We start from the raw sequence: 15000 nt of genomic DNA on the forward strand, positions 1-15000 counted from the left end.
AAAAAAATATATATATTTTTTTCTTTTTTTACATATTTAGTGGGGTCATTAATATTTATGGCAGATTCTCCAAGTTAAAGCTTAATGTAGGGTTGCTCACCATACGTGTGAAAGGCAGGTTCCGCACCTTGCCTGCTGTCAGATGGATGGATTTTATACTCTGGTTTCTCTTCAGATCGAATAAATCTTTCGCCTTTTACTAAAGATTTCCGTGGAGAGGAACGACCTCGAGTTTCACTCAATTTTTTCAGGCCCAGTTTACACTGGCTGTGCTAAACTTGTACAAAAGTTGAAGAAACGTCTTAAACAGAGATCCAAGAGATTCTAAGGACCAAGCTGTTGCGAAAAAAAGAAAAAGTTTTGGCTCCCTATTTATGATGTCAGCATCTTTGACTGCGGGCAAAGCATGCCTCAGGCTCTGGCATTCTTGACAGCTGCAGGGCTCTGCCGAGAGACCAAGCATGCATTTAGGGGTGTGTCAGCAGTGGGCATGCCTCATTTGAATACCCATGTTGCACTGCAAGCAGCTGTGCTCCTCTTCCCTTTGCTGTTAATATGATACAAGCGTAAAAAAACACCAGATATTTTGTCTTTTTTTACATATTTAGTGGGGTCATTAATATTTATGGCAGATTCTCCAAGTTACAGCTTAATGTAGGGTTGCTCACCATACGTGTAAAAGGCAGGTTCCGCACCTTGCCTGCTGTCAGATGGATGGACTTTATACTCTGGTTTCTCTTCAGATCGAATAAATCTTTCGCCTTTTACTAAAGATTTCCGTGGAGAGGAACGACCACGAGTTTCACTCAATTTTTTCAGGCCCAGTTTACACTGGCTGTGCTAAACTTGTACAAAAGTAGAAGAAACTTCTTAAACAGAGATCCAAGAGGTTCTAAGCACCAAGCTGTTGCGAAAAAAAGAAAAAGTTTTGGATGCCTATTTATGATGTCAGCATCTTTGACTGCGGTCAAAGCATGCCTCAGGCTCTGGCATTCTTGACAGCTGCAGGGCTCTGCCGAGAGACCAAGCATGCATTTAGGGGCGTGTCAGCAGTGGGCATGCCTCATTTGAATACCCATGTTGCACTGCAAGCAGCTGTGCTCCTCTTCCCTTTGCTGTTAATATGATACAAGCTTAAAAAAAAACAGAGATTTTTTCTTTTTTTACATATTTAGTGGGGTCATTAATATTTATGGCAGATTCTCCAAGTTACAGCTTAATGTAGGGTTGCTCACCATACGTGTGAAAGGCAGGTTCCGCACCTTGCCTGCTGTCAGATGGATGGATTTTATACTCTGGTTTCTCTTCAGATCGAATAAATCTTTCGCCTTTTACTAAAGATTTCCGTGGAGAGGAACGACCACGAGTTTACACTGGCTGTGCTAAATTTGTACAAAAGTAGAAGAAACGTCTTAAACAGAGATCCAAGAGGTTCTAAGCACCAAGCTGTTGCGAAAAAAAGAAAAAGTTTTGGTTCCCTATTTATGATGTCAGCATCTTTGACTGCGGGCAAAGCATGCCTCAGGCTCTGGCATTCTTGACAGCTGCGGGGCTCTGCCGAGAGACCAAGCATGCATTTAGGGGCGTGTCAGCAGTGGGCATGCCTCATTTGAATACCCATGTTGCACTGCAAGCAGCTGTGCTCCTCTTCCCTTTGCTGTTAACATGATACAAGCTAAAAAAAAAAAAAAAAAAGATATTTTTTTCTTTTTTTACATATTTAGTGGGGTCATTAATATTTATGGCAGATTCTCCAAGTTAAAGCTTAATGTAGGGTTGCTCACCATACGTGTGAAAGGCAGGTTCCACACCTTGCCTGCTGTCAGATGGATGGACTTTATACTCTGGTTTCTCTTCAGATCGAATAAATCTTTCGCCTTTTACTAAAGATTTCCGTGGAGAGGAACGACCACGAGTTTCACTCAATTTTTTCAGGCCCAGTTTACACTGGCTGTGCTAAACTTGTACAAAAGTAGAAGAAACTTCTTAAACAGAGATCCAAGAGGTTCTAAGCACCAAGCTGTTGCGAAAAAAAGAAAACGTTTTGGATCCCTATTTATGATGTCAGCATCTTTGACTGCGGGCAAAGCATGCCTCAGGCTCTGGCATTCTTGACAGCTGCAGGGCTCTGCCGAGAGACCAAGCATGCATTTAGGGGCGTGTCAGCAGTGGGCATGCCTCATTTGAATACCCATGTTGCACTGCAAGCAGCTGTGCTCCTCTTCCCTTTGCTGTTAATATGATACAAGCTTAAAAAAAAACAGAGATTTTTTCTTTTTTTACATATTTAGTGGGGTCATTAATATTTATGGCAGATTCTCCAAGTTACAGCTTAATGTAGGGTTGCTCACCATACGTGTAAAAGGCAGGTTCCGCACCTTGCCTGCTGTCAGATGGATGGATTTTATACTCTGGTTTCTCTTCAGATCGAATAAATCTTTCGCCTTTTACTAAAGATTTCCGTGGAGAGGAACGACCACGAGTTTCACTCAATTTTTTCAGGCCCAGTTTACACTGGCTGTGCTTAACTTGTACAAAAGTAGAAGAAACTTCTTAAACAGAGATCCAAGAGGTTCTAAGCACCAAGCTGTTGCGAAAATAAGAAAAAGTTTTGGTTCCCTATTTATGATGTCAGCATCTTTGACTGCGGACAAAGCATGCCTCAGGCTCTGGCATTCTTGACAGCTGCGGGGCTCTGCCGAGAGACCAAGCATGCATTTAGGGGCGTGTCAGCAGTGGGCATGCCTCATTTGAATACCCATGTTGCACTGCAAGCAGCTGTGCTCCTCTTCCCTTTGCTGTTAACATGATACAAGCTAAAAAAAAAAAATATATATATTTTTTTCTTTTTTTACATATTTAGTGGGGTCATTAATATTTATGGCAGATTCTCCAAGTTAAAGCTTAATGTAGGGTTGCTCACCATACGTGTGAAAGGCAGGTTCCACACCTTGCCTGCTGTCAGATGGATGGATTTTATACTCTTGACAGGTCTATAGTCGCCATTTGGGCAGTCGGAATCCAGGACAAACCACCCCCATAACCTAACCCAATAATACACAGACACTAAGTAGTATGGGGAAATTTGTCCACAGCTTTATTAACCAATAATTATAATAATAATAATAATAATATCGATAATAAATTAACAGGTAAACATGGGTCATTGCCCCCCATACTCCGCCCCCTCGCATCCTGTTCCTTCGGCTACCATACAAAAGGCAATGACCCCCATATAATAACACATATATACATAATTATAACATACACCAACTTTATATCAAAGTGCCAACCACCATTAACCACGGCAGGGGTATACCCGGATACCCCTGCCCCACCAGGTTCTGAGCCACCTCCAGGACTCGAAACCTCTCAACCACCGATGACCACAATCTGTTTATTCCACCTCACGTTCATCCAGGGGAGCCTATTTCCTCTCCTTCAGCTCCCCGTCCCGCCGCTGTGAAAGAAACGGGTTAAATAAACACAAAACAAACAAAGGGAGGGTGGGTGGGACAAACTCGACCAGGTAGGAAGTTAGAATGACTCACCTAAAATGGCTGCTCATTTAAATAGCCAATCCCACTTACCCATAATTCCAACCCTCGCTTACTTCCTCCTAAGCCCGCCTCCTAACCCCTGTCAAGGCCTTTTTCCGCTTAGCTGCGCTCTAGCTACATGGGGCTACATGACAGGTCTATAGTCGCCATTTGGGCAGTCGGAATCCAGGACAAACCACCCCCATAACCTAACCCAATAATACACAGACACTAAGTAGTATGGGGAAATTTGTCCACAGCTTTATTAACCAATAATTATAATAATAATAATAATAATAATAATAATAATATCGATAATAAATTAACAGGTAAACATGGGTCATTGCCCCCCATACTCCGCCCCCTCGCATCCTGTTCCTTCGGCTACCATACAAAAGGCAATGACCCCCATATAATAACACATATATACATAATTATAACATACACCAACTTTATATCAAAGTGCCAACCACCATTAACCACGGCAGGGGTATACCCGGATACCCCTGCCCCACCAGGTTCTGAGCCACCTCCAGGACTCGAAACCTCTCAACCACCGATGACCACAATCTGTTTATTCCACCTCACGTTCATCCAGGGGAGCCTATTTCCTCTCCTTCAGCTCCCCGTCCCGCCACAAGCTCAGACCTTGACCCCTTAAGCTGTCTGAGCTCCGCCACCCCGAAGAAACAGAGCCATCCTTATACCATCCTGCCAACCCAAGTTGAGCAGGTCCAAACCCACATCCGAGAGGTGAACACCATCCGAGCGGTAGTATCCTGGCAACCCTTCCTCCAACTCCAGGTGCCGTACCACTACACCCCCTACTTTCCGCACAAAGCTTGCCATCAAGCTATTCACCTTCTTCCTGCACCTCTCCATAGCCCCCGGGTCCCGAGCGTGCCGCCACCGGCGCCGCGGGACAATCTCAGACCAGACCAACATCACCCCCGGAAGCAGGCCCCTTAACTTATTAATGTCCTGCTTCATCCACTTCACCAGCCGGCGCTGCGGCGTAAGGCCCAGGTCATTTCCCCCCACATGTAATACCAGCACGTCTGGCGAGTACCCTGCTGCCAGCATCCCAAACAGTTTCCCACAAACATCCCCCCAGCAAAAACCCCGATACCCAAACCAACGAACTGCCAACTGGCCTCTCAGAAAACCCAGCTGCTGGCCTTGCGCTCGAGCTGCGGCCCTCCTCTCGGCCCAGAAGACAAACGAATGGCCCACGATCCATGCCACACGCCCTGGGGGGAGAAAACAAATGATGAGGGAAGTCCAACAGAGACCCCTACCCCATCCCCAACCAACACAGCGAAACATCCCAACATAGCCATTACCCCTCACATCATAACACAAAACCTTTCGAATTTGATGGCTCTACACATTTATTTATTTTTTTTTTTGAAATACGAAACAGTCCCCTGCCATTAATCCAATAGACCCAACCGGACATAGGAGCGGAATCTTATCGATTCCCACCTCCCGATCCTCTTCACCACCTCGTCCCCCAATCCCAACCGTGCGGCCTCCGTGGCCGCCCCAATACGGAACGAGTGCGTCCCAAATCGTGCAGCTTGAAGCCCCAACCTGCCCAAGCCCAACCAAAAAACTTTCGTGAACTGGAACCGAGAAAGGGACGATCCGTCAGCATGCACCAATAAGGAGCCCCCCACCGCTGGCCTCCGCGCCAGATACTCCACCGTAGCAGCCACCGGGCACAAAGCCGAGCCTGGCAAGGCCCCCAGTGTCACGTCCCGGCCCACGCCGCGGACGTCCGTTTTGGACCTGCCAAGGTGCACCACCACCTTCCTATCCAGGATACGGACCCCCGACAATTGCAGGCCCCCCTGCGCCAGTTTACTAGCACTCACCAATTCCCCTACTCGGAATGCCCCAAAAAACGCCAAAACAAACGCTACTTTGAACAGTAAAGCCTCAAACCCATCAAAACAAACCTCATGCAATATACCCACCAAGTCCCCCAGCAGCCGCACCGACACCGGGCGCCTGGTATCCGGCGCCCTGCGCCCCTTGCGATAACCCTTCAGGGCTTGCCTGATGACGAAGGTCTTGGTAAAGTCCTCCTTCCCATGCCACCGAAACCAAAACGCCATAGCCGCCATGGATCTGTCCACCACGGCAGGGGACGGCCCTTTTGTCAGCAACTGACAGGTGTACCACAAGAAAGCGTCCCGCAGGGCCTCCCCGCTGTCCATGGCCAACCCCTCCAGTGACCGTTCCCACAAGCCCCAAACCTTACTGTACGAGGCCCAAGTGGCCGGTGCCAGAGAAGCCTTCACGAGTCCTCCAAGCAGGACGCCCCCAGCTGCCAAATCTCGTCCGGGCAAGCCAGCCCTTCCTTCGATGCCCCCGGCGCCGCCAGCCAGAAACGGGACCACTGAAAACGAGATAGAGCATCAGCCACCTCATTCAAATAGCCGGGAACATGGCGCGCGCGAAAAACAACATTTCGGGACATACACAGCAATACCAGTCGCCTAAGCAGCTGAACCACCGGCTTTGAGGCCGCCGACTGGCGATTCACCGCGTGAACCACCGCCATGTTATCCGAGAAAAATACCACTTTCCGATCACGCAGCCTGTCACCCCATAACGCTACTGCAACGACCAACGGGAACAACTCCAAGAAAGCCAAGTTGCGCATAAGAGGGCTCGAACCCCAAGAGTCCGGCCACCGCTCCGCACACCAGGAGCCCCCGAAATATGCCCCAAAGCCTATACTGCCCGAAGCATCCGTAAAAAGCTCCAGCTCAGCCGACGACTGGCCCTCCTGCCGGAACAACACCGTCCCATTAAAATCCCGCAAGAAGGCATCCCAGATGCCCAAGTCCGCTCGCATGGCCGCCGACACCCGTACGAAATGGTGCGGGGATCTAACCCCCGCGGTAGCGGCCGACAAGCTGCGACTAAACACCCTTCCCATCGGGATGACCCGACACGCAAAATTGAGCAACCCAATCAAAGACTGTAGCTGCACCAGAGTCACCTTGCGTGCCCCAGCAACGGCAGCCACCGCCCCCCGAAGCCTTGCCAGCTTATCCTGGGGCAGCCGACATTCTCCCCTCCCAGAGTCAATCTCCAGACCTAGAAAACTCAGACACGTGGTCGGGCCCTCGGTCTTATCCGCCGCCAGCGGAACCCCGAATTGGCCCGCCACCCACTCAACCGTCCGCAGCAGGCGCAGGCAATCCAGGGAACCGGCCGGTCCCACACACAGAAAATCATCTAGATAATGTACAATAAGACGACTCCCCGCTTCCACCCGTATCACCCATTCGAGAAAAGTGCTGAATTTCTCAAAATAGGAGCACGAAATGGAACAGCCCATAGGCAGACACAAGTCCACGAAGTAGGCCCCTTCAAAGAAACACCCCAGCAGGTGATGACAGTCCCGGTGGACCGGTAGCAGCCGGAACGCGGCCTCGATGTCCACCTTAGCCATCAGGGCCCCATGCCCGGCCCGCCGGACCAAATCGACCGCCCGGTCGAAAGATGCATATGACACCGAGCACAATTCCTTATGAATACCGTCATTCACCGACTCCCCTTTCGGGTATGAGAGATGGTGAATGAGTCTAAATTTACCCGGCTCCTTCTTGGGGACCACCCCAAGTGGGGAAACCCGCAGGCCCTCCAGCGGAGGCACTACAAACGGGCCTGCCATGCGGCCCAGTCCGACTTCTTTGCCCAGCTTTTCCCTAACCACATCCGGGAAGTCCGCCACAGACTTCAGGTTGCGCAGCCTCCCTTGACCCCCTCGTCGCTCCTGAAACGGAATAAAGAACCCCACCGCAAACCCCGCCAGGAGCACCGCAGCGTCCGCCCTGTTACCGTAGCGGCCTAGCCACGGCTCCATCGCGCTTAGCTTCACTGGGGTTAGGCCCAGGGGAAGCGGATGCACCCCCTCCCCCCGGCGCGACAGCCGCGCCGGCGCCTCCGGACTTACCCTTCTTAAAGCAGCGGTTGAGCCCATGAGCTCCCCCGCAGCCGGAGCACTCATGCTTGAAACGACAGGAGGCTCCCCATTTGCATTGGCCCTCGTTATAGAGCCAGCATAAGCCCTTTTGTAAGGTGGCCGACGAGGCGGACTGCCCCCTGGCGCCGGCCGAGCTCTGAAAGGGCTGCGCTTTTTGCGCCATCATTAGCTTCATCCAGAGCGGCAGGTCCATTTGGTCCCACCGCATACCCGGGTTAGCCGCCAGCCGCTGCCGAAACTGCTCGTCGTACCTCCACCAGGCCAACCCCCCGTAAGTCCGGTACGCCTCCCAAATGCCATCCAAATAGCAGAACAAAGACGAGCACAACCCCGGCGATTTCTCGCCGAGCACGCTAGCCAGCACACAAAAAGCCCGCAACCAATTACCGAAGGACTTCGGTATCTTGCGGTACCGCTTCCTCTTCTCCTCCTCCTCCTTTTTCTCATCCTTCTTATCCTCCTCCTTGAGGTCAATGAAGTCCTCTAACGGGAGGAGGGAGAAAATCTCACAGAACTCGCCCTTCCAAATCTTATCCTTCACGTCCTGTTTCAAATGGACCCCCAGTGGGCCCGCAAAAGACGTACGCGTGCTGCCTAGCCGCGTCGGGGATACCCCCGGACAACTCAGCCCTTTCGCTCCCAACCTCCCCTACGTCCTGCGGCACCACCAAATCCCCGCCCGAACTAGGCCCCGCGGAATCCCGGATCCGAGAACCTGAAGCCACTGCACCCGGAGCCCACACCTGACCAACGCCGCTAGTGTCACCCCCCGCCCCCAATGAGTGGAGTAGTGCCTGAAGTGTGGTAACTAGTGCGCTAGAGTGTAGTGACCCACTGGACTCACCGGCCAAGCCCCCCGACACCGGAGCGGTGGGGGCTGCAGTACAGATCGCCTGACGTCCGGGAAGAGGAACTTCCGCCGCCATCTCGCCGACCGGGGAGCCCACCCGGTGCCCAGCCTGTGAGGAAGCAGAACGGCTCCGAAATCTAGGACAAGGAGAAGAAGTCCTGGGTAGGGGGTAACGAACATCCACTCCCCTCCCGTCCCGACCCCGGGAGCGCCTGCTCTGCACCGAAGCCTCCCGCTGACCTCTACCACCACGTGGCACCCGGGAACCCCTGGGGCTACGACTCCTCCCGTCTCTACCAGCAAGCCGCCCCTGCTGTCCATACCGAGGGGCTGCCGCACCTTCCCCTGCTGAGCTATCCGAGGGGGAGCAGTGCCGACCCGACCGCCCCCGAGCATCCCGGGACCCCAGAGATCTAATGGGCGAGGGACTGTCACTACTACTCCTGGAACCCGGGCCCCCCCTGCGCCCCTCCACTACGGAAAGACCCGACTCCCGGCCTACCCTACGCCCTTGCCTAGCTACCTCCGAAACCCCCTCCCCCACCCCCTTACCTCTGACCCCTTGCTTGCCAGACCCCGATGGCCCCGAACTACCCACCACCCCTACGGGAGACCCTCTGTCTGACCTGGCCCCCTCCCGGGAACCCCTACCACCCTTAGAACTTACTCCTTTAGAGCCACATTTTCTCTTCGGGGCCCCAGGGCCCTCCCCCTTTCCCACTAAGGCCTGTGTACCCCCAACCGGCTTACTCCCGCCCCCCCCAGTGGCAGAGCTCCCCCGAACAACCTTCCCGCCAAGAGGGCCCCGACCTGAGCCCTCTGCACTTGCCTGATGCCTGCCATGCGGTCTCCCGGATCCAGCCTCCTCATCGTCTCCGCTGTCCGAAGGGGGGGAAGCCCTCCTGGGCCTCCCCTCCGTGGGTCTCGAAGCACCAGGGGGCCGCCCGGCCGCCTCCGACCTGCTAGCAGCCGCGCCCCCGTCCACGATATCCCTTTGCCGCCTAGTGCACATCCGAGGCTCCGTCCGCACACGGGGAGGCAAGGCCTCGACCACGCGGCTCCCGGGCCTGCTGCCGGTCGGAACTGGAACTCCACTGCTACCGGGTACCACTTCACCGGGCCCCGCGCCCGGGCTTAGCCTCCTCGGGGGCCTCCGGGCCCGGACCGGTCTCCCGCCATCGCCGTCCCGATCCGCCGCCTCCGCCAGGGCAGGGCCAAGCTGTGCCCGTAGCCAGTCCACACCTTGATGCCGTGCTGCCGACCTGATCCCTTCCAGCAAACGCTCCACGTCGTCCATTGTTCCTGCAGAGGAGACAAAAGAAATCCGACCAAGCAAAGTCCGCGCTCCCCGAGGCGAACACAAACTCGACCAGGTAGGAAGTTAGAATGACTCACCTAAAATGGCTGCTCATTTAAATAGCCAATCCCACTTACCCATAATTCCAACCCTCGCTTACTTCCTCCTAAGCCTGCCTCCTAACCCCTGTCAAGGCCTTTTTCCGCTTAGCTGCGCTCTAGCTACATGGGGCTACAGGTTTCTCTTCAGATTGAATAAATCTTTCGCCTTTTACTAAAGATTTCCGTGGAGAGGAACGACCATGAGTTTCACTCAATTTTTTCAGGCCCAGTTTACACTGGCTGTGCTAAACTTGTACAAAAGTAGAAGAAACTTCTTAAACAGAGATCCAAGAGGTTCTAAGCACCAAGCTGTTGCGAAAAAAAGAAAAAGTTTTGGATCCCTATTTATGATGTCAGCATCTTTGACTGCGGGCAAAGCATGCCTCAGGCTCTGGCATTCTTGACAGCTGCAGGGCTCTGCCGAGAGACCAAGCATGCATTTAGGGGCGTGTCAGCAGTGGGCATGCCTCATTTGAATACCCATGTTGCACTGCAAGCAGCTGTGCTCCTCTTCCCTTTGCTGTTAATATGATACAAGCTTAAAAAAAAACTGAGATTTTTTCTTTTTTTACATATTTAGTGGGGTCATTAATATTTATGGCAGATTCTCCAAGTTACAGCTTAATGTAGAGTTGCTCACCATACGTGTAAAAGGCAGGTTCCGCACCTTGCCTGCTGTCAGATGGATGGATTTTATACTCTGGTTTCTCTTCAGATCGAATAAATTTTTCGCCTTTTACTAAAGATTTCCGTGGAGAGGAACGACCACGAGTTTCACTCAATTTTTTCAGGCCCAGTTTACACTGGCTGTGGTAAACTTGTAAAAAGTAGAAGAAACGTCTTAAACAGAGATCCAAGAGGTTCTAAGCACCAAGCTGTTGCGAAAAAAAGAAAAAGTTTTGGTTCCCTATTTATGATGTCAGCATCTTTGACTGCGGGCAAAGCATGCCTCAGGCTCTGGCATTCTTGACAGCTGCGGGGCTCTGCCGAGAGACCAAGCATGCATTTAGGGGCGTGTCAGCAGTGGGCATGCCTCATTTGAATATGCATGTTGCACTGCAAGCAGCTGTGCTCCTCTTCCCTTTGCTGTTAACATGATACAAGCTAAAAAAAAAAAAAAAAAAGATATTTTTTTCTTTTTTTACATATTTAGTGGGGTCATTAATATTTATGGCAGATTCTCCAAGTTACAGCTTAATGTAGGGTTGCTCACCATACGTGTGAAAGGCAGGTTCCACACCTTGCCTGCTGTCAGATGGATGGACTTTATACTCTGGTTTCTCTTCAGATTGAATAAATCTTTCGCCTTTTACTAAAGATTTCCGTGGAGAGGAACGAACACGAGTTTCACTCAATTTTTTCAGGCCCAGTTTACACTGGCTGTGCTAAACTTGTACAAAAGTAGAAGAAACTTCTTAAACAGAGATCCAAGAGGTTCTAAGCACCAAGCTGTTGCGAAAAAAAGAAAAAGTTTTGGTTCCCTATTTATGATGTCAGCATCTTTGACTGCGGGCAAAGCATGCCTCAGGCTCTGGCATTCTTGACAGCTGCAGGGCTCTGCCGAGAGACCAAGCATGCATTTAGGGGCGTGTCAGCAGTGGGCATGCCTCATTTGAATACCCATGTTGCACTGCAAGCAGCTGTGCTCCTCTTCCCTTTGCTGTTAATATGATACAAGCTTAAAAAAAAAAACAGATATTTTTTCTTTTTTTACATATTTAGTGGGGTCATTAATATTTATGGCAGATTCTCCAAGTTACAGCTTAATGTAGGGTTGCTCACCATACGTGTAAAAGGCAGGTTCCACACCTTGCCTGCTGTCAGATGGATGGACTTTATATTCTGGTTTCTCTTCAGATCGAATAAATCTTTCGCCTTTTACTAAAGATTTCCGTGGAGAGGAACGAACACGAGTTTCACTCAATTTTTTCAGGCCCAGTTTACACTGGCTGTGCTAAACTTGTACAAAAGTAGAAGAAACTTCTTAAACAGAGGTCCAAGAGGTTCTAAGCACCAAGCTGTTGCGAAAAAAAGAAAAAGTTTTGGTTCCCTATTTATGATGTCAGCATCTTTGACTGCGGGCAAAGCATGCCTCAGGCTCTGGCATTCTTGACAGCTGCAGGGCTCTGCCGAGAGACCAAGCATGCATTTAGGGGCGTGTCAGCAGTGGGCATGCCTCATTTGAATACCCATGTTGCACTGCAAGCAGCTGTGCTCCTTTTCCCTTTGCTGTTAATATGATACAAGCTTAAAAAAAAAAACAGATATTTTTTCTTTTTTTTACATATTTAGAGGGGTCATTAATATTTATGGCAGATTCTCCAAGTTACAGCTTAATGTAGGGTTGCTCACCATACGTGTAAAAGGCAGGTTCCGCACCTTGCCTGCTGTCAGATGGATGGATTTTATACTCTGGTTTCTCTTCAGATCGAATAAATCTTTCGCCTTTTACTAAAGATTTCCGTGGAGAGGAACGACCATGAGTTTCACTCAATTTTTTCAGGCCCAGTTTACACTGGATGTGCTAAACTTGTACAAAAGTAGAAGAAACTTCTTAAACAGAGATCCAAGAGGTTCTAAGCACCAAGCTGTTGCGAAAAAAAGAAAACGTTTTGGTTCCCTATTTATGATGTCAGCATCTTTGACTGCGGGCAAAGCATGCCTCAGGCTCTGGCATTCTTGACAGCTGCAGGGCTCTGCCGAGAGACCAAGCATGCATTTAGGGGCGTGTCAGCAGTGGGCATGCCTCATTTGAATACCCATGTTGCACTGCAAGCAGCTGTGCTCCTCTTCCCTTTGCTGTTAATATGATACAAGCTTAAAAAAAAAAACAGATATTTTTTCTTTTTTTACATATTTAGTGGGGTCATTAATATTTATGGCAGATTCTCCAAGTTACAGCTTAATGTAGGGTTGCTCACCATACGTGTAAAAGGCAGGTTCCGCACCTTGCCTGCTGTCAGATGGATGGATTTTATACTCTGGTTTCTCTTCAGATCGAATAAATCTTTCGCCTTTTACTAAAGATTTCCGTGGAGAGGAACGACCATGAGTTTCACTCAATTTTTTCAGGCCCAGTTTACACTGGCTGTGGTAAACTTGTACAAAAGTAGAAGAAACTTCTTAAACAGAGATCCAAGAGGTTTTAAGCACCAAGCTGTTGCGAAAAAAAGAAAAAGTTTTGGATCCCTATTTATGATGTCAGCATCTTTGACTGCGGGCAAAGCATGCCTCAGGCTCTGGCATTCTTGACAGCTGCAGGGCTCTGCCGAGAGACCAAGCATGCATTTAGGGGCGTGTCAGCAGTGGGCATGCCTCATTTGAATACCCATGTTGCACTGCAAGCAGCTGTGCTCCTCTTCCCTTTGCTGTTAATATGATACAAGCTTAAAAAAAAACTGAGATTTTTTCTTTTTTTACATATTTAGTGGGGTCATTAATATTTATGGCAGATTCTCCAAGTTACAGCTTAATGTAGAGTTGCTCACCATACGTGTAAAAGGCAGGTTCCGCACCTTGCCTGCTGTCAGATGGATGGATTTTATACTCTGGTTTCTCTTCAGATCGAATAAATCTTTCGCCTTTTACTAAAGATTTCCGTGGAGAGGAACGACCACGAGTTTCACTCAATTTTTTCAGGCCCAGTTTACACTGGCTGTGGTAAACTTGTAAAAAGTAGAAGAAACGTCTTAAACAGAGATCCAAGAGGTTCTAAGCACCAAGCTGTTGCGAAAAAAAGAAAAAGTTTTGGTTCCCTATTTATGATGTCAGCATCTTTGACTGCGGGCAAAGCATGCCTCAGGCTCTGGCATTCTTGACAGCTGCGGGGCTCTGCCGAGAGACCAAGCATGCATTTAGGGGCGTGTCAGCAGTGGGCATGCCTCATTTGAATACCCATGTTGCACTGCAAGCAGCTGTGCTCCTCTTCCCTTTGCTGTTAACATGATACAAGCTAAAAAAAAAAAAAAAAAAGATATTTTTTTCTTTTTTTACATATTTAGTGGGGTCATTAATATTTATGGCAGATTCTCCAAGTTACAGCTTAATGTAGGGTTGCTCACCATACGTATGAAAGGCAGGTTCCACACCTTGCCTGCTGTCAGATGGATGGACTTTATACTCTGGTTTCTCTTCAGATCGAATAAATCTTTCGCCTTTTACTAAAGATTTCCGTGGAGAGGAACGAACACGAGTTTCACTCAATTTTTTCAGGCCCAGTTTACACTGGCTGTGCTAAACTTGTACAAAAGTAGAAGAAACTTCTTAAACAGAGATCCAAGAGGTTCTAAGCACCAAGCTGTTGCGAAAAAAAGAAAAAGTTTTGGTTCCCTATTTATGATGTCAGCATCTTTGACTGCGGGCAAAGCATGCCTCAGGCTCTGGCATTCTTGACAGCTGCAGGGCTCTGCCGAGAGACCAAGCATGCATTTAGGGGCGTGTCAGCAGTGGGCATGCCTCATTTGAATACCCATGTTGCACTGCAAGCAGCTGTGCTCCTCTTCCCTTTGCTGTTAATATGATACAAGCTTAAAAAAAAAACAGATATTTTTTCTTTTTTTACATATTTAGTGGGGTCATTAATATTTATGGCAGATTCTCCAAGTTAAAGCTTAATGTAGGGTTGCTCACCATACGTGTAAAAGGCAGGTTCCGCACCTTGCCTGCTGTCAGATGGATGGATTTTATACTCTGGTTTCTCTTCAGATCGAATAAATCTTTCGCCTTTTACTAAAGATTTCCGTGGAGAGGAACGACCATGAGTTTCACTCAATTTTTTCAGGCCCAGTTTACACTGGCTGTGCTAAACTTGTACAAAAGTAGAAGAAACTTCTTAAACAGAGATCCAAGAGGTTCTAAGCACCAAGCTGTTGCGAAAAAAAGAAAAAGTTTTGGATCCCTATTTATGATGTCAGCATCTTTGACTGCGGGCAAAGCATGCCTCAGGCTCTGGCATTCTTGACAGCTGCGGGGCTCTGCCGAGAGACCAAGCATGCATTTAGGGGCGTGTCAGCAGTGGGCATGCCTCATTTGAATACCCATGTTGCACTGCAAGCAGCTGTGCTCCTCTTCCCTTTGCTGTTAAAATGATACAAGCTAAAAAAAAATATATATATATTTTTTTCTTTTTTTACATATTTAGTGGGGTCATTAATATTTATGGCAGATTCTCCAAGTTAAAGCTTAATGTAGGGTTGCTCACCATACGTCTG

At 49.3% G+C, this 15000-nt stretch overlaps 13 non-coding genes and 1 pseudogene across 13 annotated transcripts; all 14 read left to right on the forward strand.

Moving 5' to 3' along the window:
- The first annotated feature begins 155 nt into the window (after positions 1-155).
- On the forward strand, positions 156-269 carry LOC134570389 (U5 spliceosomal RNA). The gene has a single exon (XR_010085021.1). It is a non-coding gene; the product is annotated as a U5 spliceosomal RNA (small nuclear RNA).
- A 454-nt stretch (positions 270-723) lies between these two features.
- Positions 724-837, forward strand: LOC134570300 (U5 spliceosomal RNA). Its single transcript, XR_010084937.1, has one exon. It is a non-coding gene; the product is annotated as a U5 spliceosomal RNA (small nuclear RNA).
- Positions 838-1290: 453 nt separating this feature from the next.
- Positions 1291-1414, forward strand: LOC134569962 (U5 spliceosomal RNA; annotated as a pseudogene).
- A 425-nt stretch (positions 1415-1839) lies between these two features.
- Positions 1840-1953, forward strand: LOC134570301 (U5 spliceosomal RNA). Its single transcript, XR_010084938.1, has one exon. It is a non-coding gene; the product is annotated as a U5 spliceosomal RNA (small nuclear RNA).
- A 453-nt stretch (positions 1954-2406) lies between these two features.
- Positions 2407-2520, forward strand: LOC134570302 (U5 spliceosomal RNA). Its single transcript, XR_010084939.1, has one exon. It is a non-coding gene; the product is annotated as a U5 spliceosomal RNA (small nuclear RNA).
- Positions 2521-9918: 7398 nt separating this feature from the next.
- Positions 9919-10032, forward strand: LOC134569960 (U5 spliceosomal RNA). The gene has a single exon (XR_010084622.1). It is a non-coding gene; the product is annotated as a U5 spliceosomal RNA (small nuclear RNA).
- A 453-nt stretch (positions 10033-10485) lies between these two features.
- Positions 10486-10599, forward strand: LOC134569538 (U5 spliceosomal RNA). Its single transcript, XR_010084213.1, has one exon. It is a non-coding gene; the product is annotated as a U5 spliceosomal RNA (small nuclear RNA).
- Positions 10600-11058: 459 nt separating this feature from the next.
- On the forward strand, positions 11059-11172 carry LOC134569600 (U5 spliceosomal RNA). The gene has a single exon (XR_010084274.1). It is a non-coding gene; the product is annotated as a U5 spliceosomal RNA (small nuclear RNA).
- Positions 11173-11627: 455 nt separating this feature from the next.
- Positions 11628-11741, forward strand: LOC134569649 (U5 spliceosomal RNA). Its single transcript, XR_010084320.1, has one exon. It is a non-coding gene; the product is annotated as a U5 spliceosomal RNA (small nuclear RNA).
- Positions 11742-12197: 456 nt separating this feature from the next.
- Positions 12198-12311, forward strand: LOC134570373 (U5 spliceosomal RNA). Its single transcript, XR_010085006.1, has one exon. It is a non-coding gene; the product is annotated as a U5 spliceosomal RNA (small nuclear RNA).
- Positions 12312-12766: 455 nt separating this feature from the next.
- LOC134569573 (U5 spliceosomal RNA) lies at positions 12767-12880 on the forward strand. Its single transcript, XR_010084248.1, has one exon. It is a non-coding gene; the product is annotated as a U5 spliceosomal RNA (small nuclear RNA).
- A 453-nt stretch (positions 12881-13333) lies between these two features.
- Positions 13334-13447, forward strand: LOC134570304 (U5 spliceosomal RNA). The gene has a single exon (XR_010084941.1). It is a non-coding gene; the product is annotated as a U5 spliceosomal RNA (small nuclear RNA).
- Positions 13448-13906: 459 nt separating this feature from the next.
- On the forward strand, positions 13907-14020 carry LOC134570449 (U5 spliceosomal RNA). The gene has a single exon (XR_010085077.1). It is a non-coding gene; the product is annotated as a U5 spliceosomal RNA (small nuclear RNA).
- Positions 14021-14474: 454 nt separating this feature from the next.
- Positions 14475-14588, forward strand: LOC134570118 (U5 spliceosomal RNA). Its single transcript, XR_010084767.1, has one exon. It is a non-coding gene; the product is annotated as a U5 spliceosomal RNA (small nuclear RNA).
- Positions 14589-15000: the final 412 nt, after the last annotated feature.

This window comes from Pelobates fuscus, chromosome 7 (assembly GCF_036172605.1).
Source record: "Pelobates fuscus isolate aPelFus1 chromosome 7, aPelFus1.pri, whole genome shotgun sequence".
NCBI classification, from domain to species: Eukaryota; Metazoa; Chordata; class Amphibia; order Anura; family Pelobatidae; genus Pelobates; species Pelobates fuscus.